Genomic DNA, 21,408 nt, shown 5'->3' with positions numbered 1-21,408 from the left:
AATGATTCATGCAGTTGATGGATGGGTGACCAAAAGAATCACTCCAATGCTGGTGCAACAGCTTTGCAGTGGAAAAGATTATTATTGAAAAGCTACATACTCTAAAGCTAAATTAACAGAGGTAAGCAAAACATGCACTTGTGGAAAATCAGTATAATGTAATGAACCTCTTGAAGATTTACCATCTATGTTCTCTACAATTTTCTGATAATTTCAGAAGACTGGAAAAAACAGAGTAGAACTTGGATTCAAACAGCTGCTTTAATACTCAATGTATAAAGCAGGTTTAGAAGGAGAAAGGCAAAAATAAGCAAGAAAGAACTGAGTTCTAGTAACCATAGTAGGAGAAACAAAGTCCTATGCTTGTTGATTGGTATTATTTGTGGTAAGCAGCTCAGCTCTCCACCTTTTCAAGAACAGTTTTTCAGAGGAAATAAACATGACAATAAAAAAGACTTTTCTAAAACCTAGAATTTCTCTTCTTCCCACTCATATGACTACTTAAAGAGAACTCACCAGTTTGATTAGAGGCATTGTTAACACATAGCCTACTACCTTTGTCATTTTTTGAAAAGAAGATTTAACAGTGTATTTTTTATATTAACCCCTAAAATGCACCATTCCTTTCATAATAACCTACCTCATACAAGTTTCTAGAATTTATGAAACCATGGGGAAAAGCCAAAGGGGAAACACAATTATGAGCTGTTTAAAGGGGAGAGTTCATAGTACAATGCTACCAATACCTGAACCTAAAATGCATGTATACCTACCATATTTTTCACTGATAACCTAGAGGTTTCATTTAATTCTGAATCATGAGTTCTCTTCTCCTGCCAGTACAAAATTCAGAAAGAGCAGCAGGACTACCTCTGGAGGACAAGTTTACATGCTAGGTTTCCACAAGTTGACGTAATCAGCATCATAAATGTCATCCTCAGTAAGTGGATCCATGTGAGCACGTTGTAAATAGTAACAACTGTCGTAGTTGTGCCAATGTACTGGATAGCATTGTAAAAATCCATTGCTTTACATGCTTAACATGCTGGAGCTATCAATGAAGCACAATACAGTGGAAATGGGGAAGAAGTGTAGCAAGTTATTACACAGTATTGGAATACTTGTTCCTAGAGATCTACAACTGAAGCCCTTTCTGAAATGCATTGGAATAACTTCTGCAACTGTTAGGTCTCTTCTACATGGTATAATTATGGCATGATTAACTATGTAGTCATGCCTTAAGTTGTGACCCAGCTGCATTTTCAAAAAATGTGTAATAACTTGGTAGCTTGTTCTAATAGTTCCATTAATTGAATGGGTGGCCAGGTACTTGTCTGTGGCAGGGATCCCCATCCACTGAGGGGCTCCCAGCCACAGAGAAGCAACCACCCATTGCCAGCCCTGCAGCTGACAAGCCTTGCAGTTGTGACAGCGTTGTCAGCTGTGGGTTTTGCACAGGGGAGAATGCTGAGCCTTCTTGGTTGTGGGCCCACAACAGGGCAGCATCTTCAGCTGCGAGGTTTATAGTGGGGGCAGCAGGAAGAATGCTGCCACTGCTGCAAGCATCCTGAGGTGCAGGGCTCGCAGCAGGGGAGGGCAGGGGAATGTGGATCATTTAATAGGTCCCATTGCGCCTTTACCTGCATGTGTAGAAGAGCCTTTACAGACTGATCAGTGACACCTCCAAGAACTGGTGTATATATAAAGGAAGACACAATTTCAGCTTGTGGCCCCTGTTTTATTACATAGTTAATTTTGCAGTTAAACCCTTTTACTTTTATAACTTAATCCAGAAAGAAAAAAAAGATAATGCTAAAAAATCCAAGCAAAAGGGGTAATGGAGAATGACCCAACTAAGGTTTAGTACAGTATGCTTTTTGTTGCAGCAGTGAAATCAAATGTAAAACACAGCTAAGGCATTTATTGCTTCATTATGGGGATTCTCTATCTGCTTAATAATTGATAGAGGCCTCATAGCCAGTCGATGGTATAAATAAGGAAGAGATGGAACCTGGTCCCATGTTTTGACAGTAAAGATTCATCACTCTTAGTACAGCCACCAAAGGGTGTCCAGGATGCCCCACAACCCTGGGGTCTTTTTACTTTATGACATTCAGATAATTATCTAATGGATAGGACAACCTCATCACATTAGACAAAATTCTTTATTTATATAAAGGCAATAACTTCAGCGGAGTTCAACAGCAGGTGAGTAAAAAAGATATACAGTATAGGTGAAAACATAACAGCTGGAATGTTTATCAGATACTTGATTTTTCCAGTTCTAGAAATGACATAAAGCACTGAAGACCCAATGTCAAAATATGAAAACATTCAAAACATCTTTACACAAAATTACTTGACTGTAAAAGATCTCTGTAGCTTTCTGTCGCCACTAATATGGCTTTTCCAGCTTCTGAATACAACCAGGGAAACTTTGAAATCAGGAATGGATTACTTCCTTGTTCAGAAAGAAGTGAGTAGCATAAGTAGGACTACAGAAATGCAGGAGCCATGTTGCTAGCAATGATTAATTCGAACGAGGCATGATGAATGACTTCTTATTGCAAAGTGCAAGAGAGCAGAATCTTTATGGGCAGTTTTGGGTTAATAATATGAAAAATTATTATTAGGTTAGAAGAAAATAAGGCTATGGTAGATTAATGCAGCATTTTTGCCATCCTGGTTCTGGACTGCTCTAGGGATAGACCCCAGCATCATTTAGATTTCTCAGGGCTAATATAAGATATAGCAGTTTTTCCAGGTTTCTCTCTGAGCCACAATACTGTCTAGAATCATCACAATGCTGTGTACTGCAACGTTGGCCTTGGCAAGACCCTGGTAGCCATGCCTTAGCATAAGTCAAAGCACACAAAGGGGTCCTCAGAAGTCTGTCTATTGCAGTATCTGTTCTATATGGTTGGATGTTGAGTTTTATGCAACTCCAACCCTTTTGTATCGTATAATGGAGCCAGAGTAGGAATATAGGTTTCACCTATGGAAAGAAATGATGACTCATCAAAGTCAATGAGAATTTTGCTTTTGACTTGAATGGAACCAAGATTTTGCTCAGGCAGTATATGGTCTTAGTCAGGGGGTAAGGAGGGGTGAGCAAGAATGAAGCGGGGAGCCAAGGAGATCGCTGATTAAGGACATCTATAAGCCTCTTGCTTTCAGCATCATCACCCCAAAGGATGAATATTTGACTATAGCTACCAATCTATCACCTTATTAACAATAATTCCCTTCTGCCCTGTTGTGAATGGTATTCATTTGCTTTACTAAAACAGAAAAGGCAGAAACGATAGAGCATGTTTTTTGTTTGTTTGTGTGTTTGTTTTTGGGTTGGGTTTTTTTTGGCAAAGTGTTGAGGATGGGCATTTACAGAGGGTTCATCTGAATTCTCAGCAGGGCAAATTATCAGTTGCCATCAGAAGAAATGGAATCCACTGTGTTATTTTTGCCAGCCTTTTCATGTTAATCCCCTACTCAGAAGGTGTTCTTTATATCTAAATGTTGTCTTGGGCTCAACTCATCTACCCCTTCACCAAAGTTGTTCAGAAGATTGCCAAATTTTCTCCATACCATTTGGGACATACAGAAAAGTAGCGGACAAACAATTTTGAAAGACTTCTGAGCATTTAGTTTGTTGAAAGCATAAATGGACTCCAAAAAAAGAAAATATTCTTGGCCACTTAAAATGAATCTCAAAGATAATGTGATTCAGATACATGAGACCCAATTTTTGGTTTAATATATTCTTACTATATAAGCTAGATATATTTAGGTTGGATGACAATGCAAGATTCTTTTTTCAACGTACTACATGCTTGTATAAATAACATTGACTCATCTTTTCAGAAAATCTTGGGAAAAAACTGCCTTATTATTGACATATATTGTCCTCCTTGAAATAATTTTAAGATGTGCAGTTAAGCATATTAACACCATCATGGAACTTCTGGTTTTGGTCAAATGTGCAAAATAGGTTGCTGATTTCATTCAGCTAGTATCTCATCCCCATAACTCTCACATTATTTCTGGAAGATTAGTAGATGTGCTGTGGTAGTGGCATAATTAATATTCATGAGAAATAATTGTCAGGGGAGTTTGAGGCTCTTACAATCTGAATGAAAAGGGAAGAAGTACATTTTCTGATTATATTTTTTCTTGTGCAAACTGTGCACTGCTGCTTTTTTCTAAATAGAAGAAAACCAAGAAACGAATGACAAAAAGATTCTGTCAGATCTATGGTATTTCTGGCTGTCTAGCCACGTTAATAATGTGAGGTGAAGCTAAGATGTGGGGGGGGGGAGCTAACCATCCATCCTGTCCCTCCTGTTTTTAGTTTTGCCCTTTGTAATTAAAGAAGAAGTATTTCATCTGCTGCAAAAATTGTGGTCTGTTTGGAAATAGTTAAAGGAGGAAATGAATAATTTCAGTCAAGGGAACACAGCCATCACCACTGCAGTGTTTCTTTCCCTGGTATTTGTAGCAAATACAAACAGATGTAATGGGAAGCCAAAAGCTATGGAAGCCTTGAGTGGCATTGTATTTTACTGCATGAATGTCTCTTAATATCTCTCTCCCTCTTTCTCTCTCTCTGGAATTTTAAATAGAAGTCCTAGCTTAGGAATCAATAGTTCAATTAGATTATATGGTGAGCTCTTGGATGACTGTTAGGATAGCCAGGAGACTACTTTCCTTGGCTAGGAGGAGTTGCTGGTCTAAAATGGGAGATTATATCTGCACCTTGAGCTAATGTGCATTGAGTGAGACAAAACTACAGTAGGAAACAGGCATAAGCTTGTGGTTTTATATCATGCTTATTGGATACCTAGGGAATATTATAATTAGCTACCCAATATCTAGCATTGAGCAAAAACCATTTGTAACATATAAAAATAATGAAAGGAAGTATTAGGCCCAGATCCCAAAAAGTGTGTGCTTAACTTTAAGTATGCAAATTGTCTCATTGGAGTCAGTGAGACTACTGAAGTGCTTTAGTGTATCAGTGTATTAGTGCTGTGGAAAGAAACTTCAGACAGTCCTTTCTGAAAACAACAAAAATACAATTCTTATGCTGGAGTAAAATTTAAACTAACAGTTTGCTTAAAAAAATTCTTGAATATGTCTGTAAATGTGCAACCAATTCTATATAATAATCTTACAAATGGAGCAAGCAAAAGACAGAGTGTTATTTTGGCCTTTTAAAATAAATGTTTGCAAATTATATTTTCCAAATAAATTCAAACCAAATGTCTCTCGGTCTCTAACTTCAATGTGCATTGTACATATGTCGTTTGGAGTAAGTATTAGATACCTAGTATGAGAAGAGTTGAGCATATTGGCACTTGTACACATGACAGGAGTTTAGTCTTCTATGCTCCCTAAGTTGAAATGGTGGGATTTTGTTGAAACACAGCTTTTCAATTTAAGGGTTTCATTTTTCCATCACATTATGACAAGGGGTCCAATACTTTTTTTTTCAGTGGAGCCTGCCTGCGGTTGGGAGTGAGCTGCCAGCAGGCCAAGTGGCCCCTGAGATGCAGAGGGCCCTGGTCCTTCCCTCCATGGTGGTGGCACCCTCAGGAAAGAGTTGGATTGGGTCGGGTGCTGCCTCCAAGATGAGGCAACCCCTGGCCCGCTAGCAACCTGCCCAGGCAGCTCCAGGGCGCGCTGCCACTATGGAGAGGACTGGACCTCCCCGCAGCTCAGGAGCCACTCGGCCCACTGGCAGCTCTCCCCATGACCACGGTCAGGCTCTGCAGAAAAAAAGGATCGGGCCCCTTGCTCCTTATGCCTTTAGCAGGTGCTTGCTGAAGGCAGAAGCAGCAAGGGGCCCAATCCTTTTTTTTTCCAGCAGAACCTGCCCACCTCTCCTGTGGCCAGGGGATGAGCTGACTAATAGCTGCAATGTATTGTAGCAAATTAAACTACATCAGGACGTCATTTAGTTTGCAATGATGCAAACTCATCTAAAACCCCGGACATCTGCTGGGAGACGCAGACAGCAAGGTCCCATCACTCACGCAGGTTTCTAACTTGTGTACAGGACCTCCACCTGACACAGGAGGTGCATGGTCCCACTAGGGGGAATGCCATACTGGATCTGGTATTGGCAACGGGAGATGACATGATAGGGGACCTCCAGATCGGTAGCCATTTGGGAGACAGTGATCACCTTATAATAGAATTCAACATAAGACGGCGAGTGGGTAAGGTAACTAGTAGGGTGAAAGTGCTAGACTTTAGGAAAGCTGATCTCAATGCACTCAGGCGATTAGTCAAAGAAGCACTGCAGAGTAGGAGTTTTGATGGGATGGGAGCCCAAGAAGGGTGGCTGTGCCTAAAGGAAACGATCCTTCGGGCACAAAGCAAGACGATCCCCAAGCGAGGCAAAAGAGGGAAAGAGGCCAGGAGGCTTCCATGGCTGACCAGAGAAATCCAGGGCAGCCTAAGGGCCAAAAGGGGAGCACATAAAAAGTGGAAACAGGGTGAGATCACTAAAGATGAATATACCTCCTCTGCTTGTGCTTGTAGGGAGGCAGTTAGGCGGGCCAAAGCTACCATGGAGCTGAGGATGGCAACCCAAGTAAAGGACAACAAGAAATTGTTTTTTAGATATATTGGGAGTAAAAGGAAGGCCCAGGGAGGAATAGGACCGCTGCTAAATGGGCAGAAACAATTGGTGACAGATAGGGGGGACAAGGCTGAACTCCTCAACGAGTTCTTTGCCTCAGTGTTCCTAAGTGAGGGGCACGACAAGTCTCTCACTGGGGTTGTAGAGAGGCAGCAGCAAGGCGCCAGACTTCCATACGTAGATCCTGAGGTGGTGCAGTCACTTGGAAGAACTGGATGCCTTTAAGTCGGCAGGCCCGGATGGGCTCCATCCGAGGGTGCTGAAGGCACTGGCCGACATCATTGCAGAGCCACTGGTGGGAATATTCAAATGCTCGTGGTGCACGGGCCAAGTCCCGGAGGACTGGAAAAGGGCTAACGTGGTCCCCATTTTCAAAAAGGGGAGGAAGGAGGACCCGGGCAACTATAGGCCAGTCAGTCTCATCTCCATCCTTGGTAAAGTCTTTGAAAAAATTATCAAGGCTCACATTTGTGAGAGCCCGGCAGGGCAAATTATGCTGAGGGGAAACCAGCGTGGGTTTGTGGCAGGCAGATCGTGCCTGGCCAACCTAGTCTCTTTCTATGACCAGGTTACGAAATGCCTGGACACAGGAGGAGGGGTGGATGTCGTATACTTAGACTTCAGGAAGGCCTTTGATACGGTATCTCACCCCATACTGGTGAACAAGTTAAGAGGCTGTGATGTGGATGACTGCACAGTCCGGTGGGTGGCGAATTGGCTAGAGGGTCGCACCCAAAGAGTCGTGGTAGATGGGTCCGTCTCGACCTGGAAGGGTGTGGGCAGTGGGGTCCCGCAGGGTTCGGTACTTGGACCGATACTCTTTAATGTCTTCATCAGCGACTTGGACGAGGGAGTGAAATGTACTCTGTCCAAGTTTGCAGATGACACAAAGCTATGGGGAGAAGTGGACACGCCGGAGGGCAGGGAACAGCTGCAGGCAGACCTGGATAGGTTGGACAAGTGGGCAGAAAACAACAGGATGCAGTTCAACAAGGAGAAATGCAAAGTGCTGCACCTAGGGAGGAAAAATGTCCAGCACACCTACAGCCTAGGGAATGACCTGCTGGGTGGCACAGAGGTGGAAAGGGATCTTGGAGTCCTAGTGGACTCCAAGATGAACATGAGCCGGCAGTGTGACGAAGCCATCAGAAAAGCCAATGGCACTTTATCGTGCATCAGCAGATGCATGACAAATAGGTCCAGGGAGGTGATACTTCCCCTCTATAGGGCGCTGGTCAGACCGCAGTTGGAGTACTGCGTGCAATTCTGGGCGCCACACTTCAAGAAGGATGCGGATAACCTGGAGAGGGTCCAGAGAAGGGCCACTCGTATGGTCAAGGGCCTGCAGACCAAGCCCTACGAGGAGAGACTAGAGAACCTGGACCTTTTCAGCCTCCGCAAGAGAAGGTTGAGAGGCGACCTTGTGGCTGCCTATAAGTTCATCCCGGGGGCACAGAAGGGAATTGGTGAGGATTTATTCACCAAGGCGCCCCCGGGGGTTACAAGAAACAATGGCCACAAGCTAGCAGAGAGCAGATTTAGACTGGACATTAGGAAGAACTTCTTCACAGTTCGAGTGGCCAAGGTCTGGAACGGGCTCCCAAGGGAGGTGGTGCTCTCCCCTACCCTGGGGGTCTTCAAGAGGAGGTTAGACGAGTATCTAGCTGGGGTCATCTAGACCCAGCACTCTTTCCTGCTTATGCAGGGGGTCGGACTTGATGATCTATTGAGGTCCCTTCCGACCCTAACATCTATGAATCTATGAATCTATAAACCCCTAAAACTGGTGCACATGTAATGTGTAACGCCATTAAACCACACACAATGACAATTTTGTCACATGTACATCAGGGCATTGTCACATGTAGAAGTGCCCTGTGTTTCTTATGTGGCTATGAGATCATTCATATAAATTATATCAGATTAAATAGTCTTTGGTTTGTAGTCTCCACTCTCCAAACCTCCCTAAACTCCGATTTCAGCAAAGAAGAGGTATTTCATTATGGAAAGCTTTCTTTTTTAAAAGATTATTCTATTAAGGATGTTACTTTGGCATGAGTGGTGATAAGCATCTATTTCTGTCTGTTAAAATTTGTTTCATATAAATCTGCCAGTTATGAATAAAATATTTGTTTTAGGTGGTCTTCTGGTAAGCTCATAAAACAGAAACAAGACTGCATTTTTAATTTAGAGGGCTAAATATCTTCATAAAAATGCTTTTTATGGAAGCAACCTTTACTATTATAAATGATCTATTTGTTCAATAGGATTAATATTGCAGGCTTCCTTTGTGAAGCTTAGGCATTGCTCATTATCATAATATTTCTGGCTGAGAGGTTTGAAAAGGTTAGTCTTTATTCTTAGACCCACTAACTTAGAGAGACTGTAACGAATTGCAATTATAAAAACCACAGATTTTGTATTGATCAAATTCAAATTGCTTACTCAAAAAAACTAATTAGAAAAACATAAGAACAAGGGAAGAGGTTGGAGGGTTTAAGTATAGTAACCATTAGAGCTGAGTCTACATTGTTTAGAATATCTATTTTCATATCATGTTGCTGGGTTTTTGGTTGTACCCATGTTGGTCTAAGGACACAGGCAGGCAAGGTTCTTTGAGTAGACGTGATATCTTTTATTAGACCAGCTGAGTAGTTGGAAAAAAGTTCTTAGGAAGCTTTTAGGTGCAATCACCCTTCGTCAGGCGTAGGAAGTCTTTGCTGTTCTGACTCCAAGGAATGAGAGAAGCTAAAAGTGTGACAGGATGCCAGTGAAAATTTAAATAGGTAGAAATTAGGAAAACAAAAGGTAAAGCAGGGAAGGGAGGGGGGAAAAACAGGGCGGGGGAGGGAAAGCTAAAGGTGAGTAAGGAAGATTCTGTAGTAGTAGTAATTCAAGGTAGAAAAGAGGCTGTCTATGAAAAAGGAAATAGCTGGAAATGAGGAAGACAAAGGACAGAAAAGTAGCAGGGTGGGGGAGTAAATGGGGTGGGGGAAGAAACGTGTAAGAGGTCAAGTCTGGCAGGTATCTGGTGATCAGATGTCAGGCAGGTTGTAATGTGTCATAAATCCCAAGTTTATATTGAGTCTGTGATTTTTTGTGTCTAGTAGATTTATGAAGTGAAGTTCATAGGCTCATCTACAAAAGGAGTATTCGAAGCTCCCTTTGAGTATTAAAACTGTGAGATTGGAGAGGGAGTGATTGTCTTGTGAGAAGTGTGCCCCCACAGGTAGTTGGGTATTCTTGTCTTTGATAGATTTTCGGTGTGTGTTCATTCTGGTGGGCACTTGTTGTTTGGTTTCTCTTGCATATTTTCTGTCAGGGCATTCGGTGCACGCGATGAGATATATAACATTTCTGGTGCAGGTGTAAGATCCAGGAATGCTGATGGTTCTGTTCTGGGGTGTAGTTATTGTGGGGGTGGTGGAAATGTGTTGGCAGGTTTTGCCTGACTTGTCCTGGAATGGTCTGGATCCATTAGGTGTGCTATTTTTGTTGGCGGCCTCTGTTGCATAAACAAGAACAGAAATTGGACCTGAAGGGGCAGGGACTGGGTAATATTTTCCCCCAAAATGATTTTTCTTATGCCAAAGAGTGCTATATTAGAACATAACTGTGTATGTATGAAAAGAGGGGGGATCAAACAGGACCTTAAAATGGCAACAAGATATTTACAGTTTCTTTTCTTTATAAAGCTAAATACTACTGCCAAGAGCATTACCCAAGGCTACCTGTATTTTTCCTGTTGCACTCTGGGTGGAGAGAATAATTCTTTTTTTATTAACTCATTCAGCTGGCTCCTGCATGGGTGCCTTCAACTGAAATTTAGATCGATCTTTTAAAAAATCTGGATACTCTGTGAAAGTCGCCAGGGCAAAGAAGCATAATGGATACTGTGACACACACTTCTTTACCCTACCCTGGGCAAGAGCCAGACCATGGGGCTTCTTGCAGGCCAGATCTTGACTCCCTCTGGCTGTTTTTACACAGGATTTATGACCCAGATACCCTGTTCCAGGCAGACCCAAACCCTCAGACTGACCATGACTTCTCCATTGGATAATAGGCAAATTTTACTGATACGCAATGATAGCAGATAAGAATAATGTGGGCAAGGCAAACAATTCTATATACCAGTCTTAGGGCTGTCACAGAGGGGAGGTACATCTGGCCAATATGCAAGCTTCATCCTGTGGTTCTTTCTTGAATGTGAGATGTCAAGCAGCCTGGAGATCGAAGGCTGAGGCCTATCCCCCAGCAATGGGGTGGGTGAGATGTGCTGGTGGTGTGTCCTCTGTTCATGGTGGCTTCAGGTCCCCCTCTCGGGGACCCTTTGCTGCTCTGAAATCCCTCCTTTTGTATCCCTTTTCTCCTCAGACTCTTCATTCCTGGACATCGTTGATTGGTTTCCCTGTGGTTGTCATAGTGTCCATGTTCTGTCCTGTCAGCATATTCCTTTGTTTTAACAAACCCATCATGTGCAAACATTTTAATTTAGTCATTTACCAAGCCTTCTAATTTGGTCTGTTCATTAAAACTGGAAATCCCAAGGGCTCACTGTGACCTAATGCTACCTTAACTCATGTTATGGAACAGCGTGGTACATGTCTTCAGTTTCCCAGCCTGTGTGTCTGCTGGCTTCAGACACAGTGGGCCTTGAATGAAACTGTCACAAACAGGCTTTTAGAAACTAATTAACCCTTGCTGTTCCCCTGGACCATTATGCTAATGCATATCTACTTTACTTATAAGCCAATTCCCAAAAGCAAGCCTCTAAATACCATTTTCTAGCCATCAGGCTGTTGGGTCCCATTTCCATGAAGGGGCAACACACAGAGAACATCTGCCAAGGAATTCTACAAAGAGGCCAAAAGACAGGGACAGTGTTAGGCCTATTTAAACTAAGGAAGCCTTGTGTAACCCAAACACACCAATTTTATGAATGTTGAGCAGCACAAGCTTTACCAGAGCTGTGACGCATTCATTTTATCTGCATTGCACTGCATGGATGAAGATAACAGAACTATATAGCATTCAGTAAATGAGAGAGAATCACAAATATGAGGATTTTGGTACATTGTGTAGCCCCATGGTTAAGTATTTTGAGCATTATCTGACTCTTAAACGTATTGAAGTCTATTAACTTTGTTGGAAAATAACAAAGACAAATAAAAAGGGAAGTATTTTATTGAAGCAGTTTGTGGCTTATTTTTAAGTGCTGTAATTTTATATCATGGTCGCAACAAGCTAGAGGTGGGCCCATGCCACAAAATTCAGGGACTGACTGTCCCCAAAGAGTGAAAATAACTTTGTTTACATTTATCTGTATTCACACATTGGTGTACCAGATCAGTAAGGGGTCATGCAGCAGATATGTACATATTGGCAATAGTAGAAAACCTATGAGAAGCCTCATTTTAGCATCCCATAAGCTGCTACTTAATATCAAAAGCTTAGCTTTTAAAATAATTTTGAACATAATAAAAGATGAAATAATCAGAATTAGTTACTTATTAGTTATGGATATTATTAGCTACTGTCTTGTGTCCTAATATTACAGGTCTTGCAGGTAATTTCTTCTGCTTCAGCAACCAAGACAAAGAGGGACAGGCTGCAACCACTTCTGCAATGACTTTATTCAGTGTCACTAGGTTATTCTCCCTCAAGAAAATACTAGGTGAAAAACAACCTGTTCTCTGTGTGGCTGACAACCTGTGAATGAAAACCTGTCATAATGCTGACAAACACCACTGGTGACAATGGATGCATCTCCCTTTCTTGTGCTCCCTCCACTGAAAAGAGTTAAAAGGCCACAGCCAAAGCTGATACTATGTTGTTAAGAACTAAAGAATGGCAGTGGAGCTAGCCAATTGAGGAACAGGTATATTCAGTCTGAATTATGATTTCAAATTTCTGCTACAAAATCAATGGGTGATACAAACTGAGCTTATTCCTCTAAATACAATTATAGTCAACCTATGAAATAATCATAATTTGTTTGCCAGCATATTGCTTCTACAGAGGTGATTAGTCAAATCAAAGGCATTATTAAAAATCTAAATGAGTCTTGGAGGAGCGCATGGCTGACCATTCCCAAAGTAATCCAGAAACTTCATATCATCCAGGATCTGATCCTGAAAAGAGCTGTGTGCTTCCTGACAGATGTCTTATAGGTATGCATATTTTCATTTATTTGATTTGTATTTGGAAGGATTCACCATTATAAAAGACACGATGTTTGTCCCAATTGATATATAGGATCTTGAAAGTAGACTGTGGGTGCATTTACACAAGATGCTTTACTGTACAGTAAGTGTGCATGTTTACATGTGCACATACTTACTGCGCAGTAAAAATTGCTACTTGGCAGTAAATTTGTTACATGCAAATTCAAGTACAAAATTTACTTGTGAGTAGTTATTGTGCAAGAACGCATGTGTAGATGCCAGCTGGGAGCAAATTTGCTCCTGGTCAGCTCTGCCACTAGGGAGCTAGCTTCTGGCAGCTCGTTTTGCCTTATGAAAATTCCATTTGGGCTTTGAGGTAGTCTTAATCAATGGAAGTCAAAGACTAATATTTATCAATGATGGTCATTGTTGATTATGGGGAAAGTTGTCAGGGACCATGCATGGATCTGGCAGTGTGATCCAACAGGTGTCAGAAGAGAAACTGCACAATTAGCTAGCTAAAATATGTTATACTGCATAGGATCCTGCATAATTGCTAGATTATTACATAAAGCTAATATAGTCCCAGTTGGTGTGATGGCTAGTGAAATTGCAAACATACTTTGCTGAGTGATTATAGCAGAAGAAAATCTTGTTGCCCATAGGGCTCACATGCATGCTTGTAAGCATTAGCGATGTTACTACAGAGGTTACTGATTCAGATCACATCACAAAGCAAGATGCTAAATAATGTGAAATCAGTGATATTGCTTTACATGTAGGTAATATGATCATGTTCAGGCTAAATGGATACACCAGTTCAAATCCCTCAATATAAGGATTCGGCCAGGACATCTGCAGCTAGTCCTGCAGCTAGGCCTTGAGGGATAACCAGGAGGTTAGCTAGGTGGGTGTCTGGGTTAATGGGATGTCAGGTTGGGGATCAGTAGAGTGGGAAACTTGGGACTAGGTCTCAGGAGAGCTAAGAGGGAGATCTGAGAGATGTACCCCAGTGTACAAGCCAAGGTCAGAAGCCAGGAGAATCAGACAGCCGGGTGCTAAGTTCCAGGGAAGATCCAAGAGCAAGGGGAAGCCAAAGCTAACCCAAGAGCCAGGGGAATCAGAGAGAGAAGTGAAAGCAAGGTTTGCCAGAGCAGACTGAGGCTGTTGTCAAGGTGTGCCTGTAGCCTGAGTTTGCAGGTGTGCTTGAAAAAAATCTGAGAAGCACTCCCAGCAGCCTATCCAATTGCAGAAAACTGGGGTAGTTGCATTAGTCTGGGATCAGGGTCAGGTGTGGAAGCTCGAGAGTTCAGCCCAGGCAGGCCTGACTGGCCAGAGGCCCTGACACTCAGTGGTGAAGCAGTAGGCTTCCTATGCATCAGTGTGGATTCCTTGCAACATCCATGATGTTCATGCAGTGATGACAGGCAAGAAAACTGGTATGACCTCAGTTTTCATCTGGAGAAGCGTAGTGAACAGGTCTGGGGCTAGGAAATGGCTACAATGCTAAGAGAACAAGGATTTGAAGTTTTTTCTTCCAAACTCCATTGTCTTAGAAAATTGTTCATTTCCTTGGGTATATGAAACCTAAGCCCACATATATTTATGGAGAGGCAATTGGAAAACCAGACTATTACTCATGATCAAGAAACAGCAAAAGATGAGCTGATCATAAAGATGAGCTAGGCATACTCAAAATCAGGGATAACTTTGTGGACTGTGGGAGAATTGAGGCAGACCTGGAGCAATATTCAGAGAAGTAGGAAGACATGGTGGCTTTTATGACAAGAAGTCAACATATATGAGTGACAGTGTCAAAAACAGAAAAACAGGTTGTTCTAGAAAATGAGGGGGGCCTACAGACTCCAGCATTTGGCCCCAAAGAAACCACTAGAAAAACTGGCAAGAGCTGTTTCAGGAAAAGGAAGATGGGTGGAAATAAGATTGGAGGGGTTTCAAGCTACAGCTTGGAGAAAAAAATGGGAATTTGAGGAATTTGTATTTATTTGTAGAAATAAAAGGAAATGTAGATACTGTGTTATTGGGAGAGGAAGATGGGTCCCATAGGACATCTTCTTGAGAATGGGGAAACCAGGTTATATGCATGTTGTATAAGAAGCAGCAGCCAAGATCTTGTGTGGAGTGAAAAAAGGTTCAGAGTGAAAAGGTGTTAGGAGGGATTCAAATGTTATAAATAAGGTTCAGCAACTGTGGACATAGGTATCAGTGAAGGCAGGGAGCATCATCATCATCATCACAATAGCGGTGTCCCAAAACTGAATGAACATTTCAAATTGAATTAAAGCTTGCCATGTTTTTCTTGTGAGTTCTTCTTTTTCCATTTCACTTAAATAACTCAATTGCAGAAAAACCCTCACCTATAAAACTCAAGAAAAATAAGACATGACATTATATAGTTACTTATTATAGAACTTGTTTGTGCAGTCATTAAAATATTTTTCACTTGTTGATGTATCTGTAGAGTAGATCGTCAGAGAAGACTGAAATGAATGGAATATTAATGGAATGGAGGTGATCCAAGCAATCTAGCTGGTTAATATGCCAGCACACAATCTAGCTGGTTAATATGCCAGCACAGAATGTTAGTTGTCTAGAAATAGCCTGTCTACACCAATTGCAACTGTATCACTCATTAAACAAACAAATCAATGAACTTACAGGTTTTCTACCTATTTTCAGTTTATTAAAAGGAATAACAGCTTTGGCACAGGACATTTCTTAAAGATTAATGACTGACTGGGTTAATGGTCCCAATCTGCTCCTTGGAGAAGCTTTCAGCTCCTCCCAGGCTGTCATTAATGCCTGGAAAAAGCCCTCTGCCTCAATTATTATTACTTAAATATGACAATGTTTGCCAAACCCAGTAGAGATTGATTTCCAAAGGGAGAGCTGTGGATTCTCAGAGCCTCTGAGGCAATACTGACCTCTCCAAAAGAGATGGGCCCATGACTAACATCTATGTGTTACTGATACGCTAGGGTTTCATTGAGCTGCTTCTTTCCCTCCTGGAGCTCTGACATTTTTATGGTTCAACAAATATACAGAGTAGTTTCTCTGTCATTTAATATTTTGTTTTCCTTCCTTACTCCTGCAATTACTGCTTTCACTAAGGACTCTTTTTTTAAACTCACTCAGCCAAATTCATCCCTAGTGTAACTCCTTTGGAATTAGAAGATTGAAACTAGGAATGAATTTGCATCATTAAATGAGCAGACTGTCTAATCATGCAATGACTTCAATTCCATTGTGTTCTATTGCAATGTTTCTCTTGGTATACCTGTATGATCATCCTAGTCTGCAGTACTGCTCTGACATCCTTTAACATTGAACGCAGTTAAAATGGTCTTCAGAAGATGTATATTGAGAAAAAAAATGCTCAGAATGCAGCAACAAAGTCTCTTTATTGTGGCCACAAAAATCACTACCTTCCGTGTAGCATGTGCATGCACGTACAGAATGCTAGCTGTGTAGGCTGACCATATGGAAATCCCAGAAATCTAGGACATCATCTGAGACACTGCTTCCCACCTCCCCCACCCTTGCTCTCACAAGTTGGCAGGGGTGGGGCTGTGTGCTGGGCAGGCAGTGGTGCCTCCCTGCTCGCTTGCAAGGTGCTCTGTGCCACTTTGACTCCTGGCTAGACTGTGCCCTTTGCCCCTGTGTTTTTATGACACCCATTATAATTCCCAAAAGATGGCCAGGACTAGCCTCTGAAATCTGGGACTGTCCTGGCTAAAATGGAGCAGATGGTCACCCTATGGTTGTGACTTCTACATCTATGAGCAGGTTCGGTTTCTGTTTAGGTGAACGATGTTACAGTGAGCAGCCAGCAGGACTCTGTGTGCCTTACAGTTTACGGGAATTACTATTGTCGCTAGGGGCACTCAGAAATATATCTTTCCAGCACACAGCACCTAACCAAGGGGTGGGCAATTATTTCAGGTGGAGGGCCGCTTACTAACTTTTGGCAAGCTATCAAGGGCTGCATGGGTAACCCCACCCCTTGGCAGGTGCCCCGCCCCCTGGTTGCCATCTTGGGACTGGAAGTCCCACCCCCTAACCTCTGACCTTTGCCACTAGATGTTGCTCCCCTTGCCCCTGGAAGTACTCCTTTGGGAAAGAGGGTCTGCCATCTCAGGGAAAAACCAACAAATTACATACTAAAAATCAAACACCCATAATAATATATTTTAATTTAATTAAAAAAATTAAATTTTGTCCTGATTTGTGGGCATTTGTGATGTATGTGCAGAAGTGATTGCATATGGGGGTTTCTGGGGATGTGTGTGTGGAAATGGATGTGGGTATGGGAGCCATGTAGTGCAGAGTGACTGGGCAGGAAAGTGGGAAAAGCAGTGGGGGGCGGGGGAGTGGAAGCGAGTGGGAGTGTGGGGCTTGTACCCATGTCCCAGGGCCAGTGGGACCCAGAGCAGGGTAGCAGGAGTATGGGGTGCGGGCTGGCAGGGGTCTGTAGAGCTGGACTGGGCTGCACCAGCAGGGAGAAGGGGGAGTTGGCCCGGCTCCATAGAGCCCCTGCTGGCAGGGACCCCGGTCTCCCGCATGGCTGCCGCTGGCTCCCAGGCACCTGTTCACTCCCAGTGCCCCAGCCCCAGCCCTGCGGTACAGGTGAGGAGCAGTGTGCAGCCCTGACCCTGCGCTTCCCTGTGGGGAATGAGCTGGTGCTCAGTGCAGAGGAAAAGCGCCCCTCCCCCCGCAGCCAGTGCCCCCAGCAGGGCTGTCCTGCCTCTCCACTGCATCACTGCCACCCTGTGGGGCAACAGTGGCAATGGAGAGCAGGCACAGGAAGTCCCACGTGGGCTCTGAGTGGCTGCACCACGGGGCGCTGGCCATGGGGGAGGGGAGTGGCCACTTTTCTCCCGTGCTGAACACCAGCTCGTTCCATGCCACTGTTGCTAGCCTGGGCCCTGCACCAGCTCTGGGCTTGCCCATCAGGGTTGAGGTGTGGCAGCAGTAGCTTGGCAGAAGCTGCTGCTTGGCATGGAGGAAAGTGTTTGCTGCAGCTGCCCACCCGGAGCCTGCACTGTGATAGGCTGTGGTGTGGCTGCTTCACCGCTGCCTTTGTGCTGCCCAGCGGCTGCTCCACTGCTGCCATGCTGGGCAGCACAGAGGAGATAGTGAAGCAGCTGCACCACAGCTTAGCTTGGTGTGGGCTCCGGGTGGGCAGCTGCAGCAAACACTGCCCAGTGGCGGTGGCTGGGGGGCTGCTTTTTTCCATGCTGAGCAGCAGATTCTGGGCAACAAGCTGGTGCTCAGCATGGAGGAAAAGTGGCCGTTCACTTTCCCTGTGGCCACTGCCCCATGCTGCAGCTGCTCAGAGCCGCATGGGGCTGCCTGTGCCTGCTTTCTAGGCACTGATGCAGCGGAGAGACAGGACAGGCCCTGTGTGGGCTGTGAGCAGCTGCAGCACAGAACACTGGCCATGGTGTGGGGGCATGCTTTACCCCCGCTCTGAGTACCAGCTCATTGCCCTGCAGGCAAGCACAGGGTCAGGGCTGCATACTGCTCTCCACCTATACCGTGGGGCTGGGGCAGGGGCACTGGGAGTGAATGGCAGCCAGGTGGGAGTGTGGGGTATGTGCCGGTGTTCCGGGGCCAGCGCTAGCGGAGCCCAGAGCAGGGTGGCAGGCGCGCAGGGTCCCAGCCACCAAGGACTCTGGAACCAGGCTAGCTCCCCCCTTTCCCTGCTGGTGCAGCCCAGCCTGGCTCCAGAGACCCCTGCTAGCCCGCATCTCATGCTCCTAGCACCCCACTCTGGGCCTCACCAGTGCTGGCCCCGGGACACCATACAGGCCCCACAGTCCTGCTTGCTTCCACTTCTCCCAACCCCCACTGCCACTTTCCTGCCTGCCCACTGGCTCCTGGCTGCATGGCCAGACCATGGGGATCAGCAGGATTTGGCCCAGTCCTGAGGACTGGGGCAATCCCCACAGTCCGCCTCTGTCTCCCCGCCACCCCGTGTATTACCTGAATTTCCCACACCGGCACAGCCACGAACAGCCCCACAGTCCCAGGCTAGAAGTCCCTGCTATGTAGGGGCTTCCTGTTGTAGGAGCCGGCCAGGGCTTTCCCTGGGTCCTACTGCCCCTGGCTCCTGTCATCTTTGACAGGAACCAGGGGCAGATAAATATTAATTTTCTAAATTTTTTAGGGTCCCCACAGGCCAGATAGATGTCCTGGCAGGCTGGATCCAGCCCATGGGCTGAATTTTGCCCACCCCGACCTAACCACTGCCTGGTACAGTCCTTGATGCTTTTTATTTTCCCTGGCTAAAGAAACACATGTGTTGCTTTTCTACAAATTCCACTTTTGTGTGTCCTATGGATGGATGCTTTATGGACCTTAGCTATGGGTCTGGATGGTGATCTCTGAGATGCTGAGGTTACTTCAGAAGCAAATCACTGGGCTTTTCATTTATAAGAATACCAGCCATTGGGAAGTAGAGAATGCTTATCTGTATATATTTTTCCTATGGAGGCAGTAAGAAAAAAAACCCCAAACTGACTTTTTGCTGAACATTTATGTAAAAGAATACAAGTTCATACTATTTATAAATACCTTTCCTATTAAAGTACCCTATTCAAGACTTCTCCCTAAGGAGTTAATTTTAAGGAACATGTAACAATGTCAAAATTCTCTATGACCATATACAACAATTGCTGTTTTATTGCTAAATAACCTGATAGGGTTTTTTTGCTTTGATATTTCTTATTTTGGTGATCATGAAAGCTTATAGACAATTTTCAAGGGATATCAAAGGTAAAGCAAGCAACACATTGCTTCTGTTTATATTCTTAGTATTGCGATCTCCACTGGCCCTGGGACATAGGGAATGCATGACTGGGTTTGTAGCAATTATTTTAAATACTTTTGACTATCATTACTATGTGAGCAGAACTTTATGTACCATCAATATTTAAAATGTAAATAAAATAGTTCTTTAAAAATGAAATTCACTTAAAACATAGTGCTGCTTGAATGTTGAGGAGCCATTATGTTTAATAGCATTTTTAAACTATTAAAGTTGAGTGGTTACTTTTTATTTTGCATTTAGTCACTCATGGGAGACATTTATTTTGTCTTACACTCTACAGATAGTGTTGCTGTTAGTAGAGAAGGTTCTCATTTTGAATAATGGCCTCATTTTTATAATATCTCTTAGTATAATATATTCATATCTTAGAGAGGAATGAAAATTCGCAAACTGTTAAGGGGTGTGGAGAAAACCTGATGAAATGTGTGTCTGTAAAGCTACAGAATCTTGAGGGGGAAAATGGGGAGGAGAGCAGAGGAGTGAATATTTTATTTCAATAGTAGTTTTGCTTGAAGTTAACATCCTTTACTGGCAATGAGGACATCAATAGGAAATAAAAAAAAACAAAAAAACCCCATAAATTGTGGTATGGAGTATATATGACTTTTTGTAGTTTCCTTGGACAGTGAACTCCAGGACAACCCAGAATGGCTGACTGCATGAAAACACAGAAAGAAATTATGGAATTAGATGCAGCAGTTTTATAGCCCTGACTTAGCTTTATGTAGGCATTTGAGAGCCATTTTTGCTATTTTTTTATTCACTTTTTATGGATATTCCAGCATGTTCCAGTGATTCTCTTTTTATGCTGTGGTAGCACCAAAAAGAAAGGCTCATTTATTTGCTACAAACCTTGCAGAAAAAATGAATAAAAGACTGATTCATCGTTTGTTCCACACAACATAGTTTTTTCTATTACTTTTGGGTACCTTGCCAAATGCCTGGTTTTATATTTCCTGATCCTGAGTCCTTTGAAATTCAATCCAGAGAAATGGATAAATTGTAGGTGCATTAGTCCTTTTGGACATTCTTGGTTCAGACAGAGGCATAACCAGGGACCAGAAACTGATGCAGGATTGAAAACAGTAAGATCATGGGTAGGATGATGGATATTTGACTCAGAAGGATACTTCATAAAATGTGTAGCTTCCATTAGTACCCATGGGAGTTTGATCAGGGTGGTATATGCTCCTCAGTATTTTATTCTCTTTTGAATGGCTTCATTTGAAATGTAGAAGTTTAGCATTAACTTCATTTACAATTTTGTAATTGCAAGAATCGCATATGGGCAAGTCAGCAAGAAAGTCTATGGGTTTAAACAGGACACTTGACCTATGGAATATTTGACTCAAATTGTTTTGGGAAAGGAAAAGAAAGTGATTCCATTTAAAGTTTATCAGTCTAATAGAGCCTTCATGAAAGGCACGGCAATGTAATCAAAGTCCAAAAAATGAAACTATCCTTTGATTTGTTGCTTTGATGGTATCTTTTTTAAATACTTAGTTTTAAAGGAAAGATCCTTGAAAATTCATTTTTTATAATGCAAACAAAATCTGTATGGAATCAATCAACACCTTTTCCAGTGCCAATTTATCATTTTTCTTCCCATTTCGTATTCTGTATTATTGCCTGGTAAAGGTATTTAACAAGCTTTAAGGAATTCTTTTGTATAAAGGATTGCTAATAAATGGAAAAGATCCTATTATTTTGTTGAAATATGTGGTAAGGTGGCCTTTTCAGTGAAC

This window comes from Alligator mississippiensis, chromosome 2, assembly GCF_030867095.1.
Source record: "Alligator mississippiensis isolate rAllMis1 chromosome 2, rAllMis1, whole genome shotgun sequence".
Lineage (NCBI taxonomy): Eukaryota > Metazoa > Chordata > Crocodylia > Alligatoridae > Alligator > Alligator mississippiensis.
The sequence above is the reverse complement of the archived record's forward strand: the minus strand, read 5'-3'. Positions refer to the sequence as shown.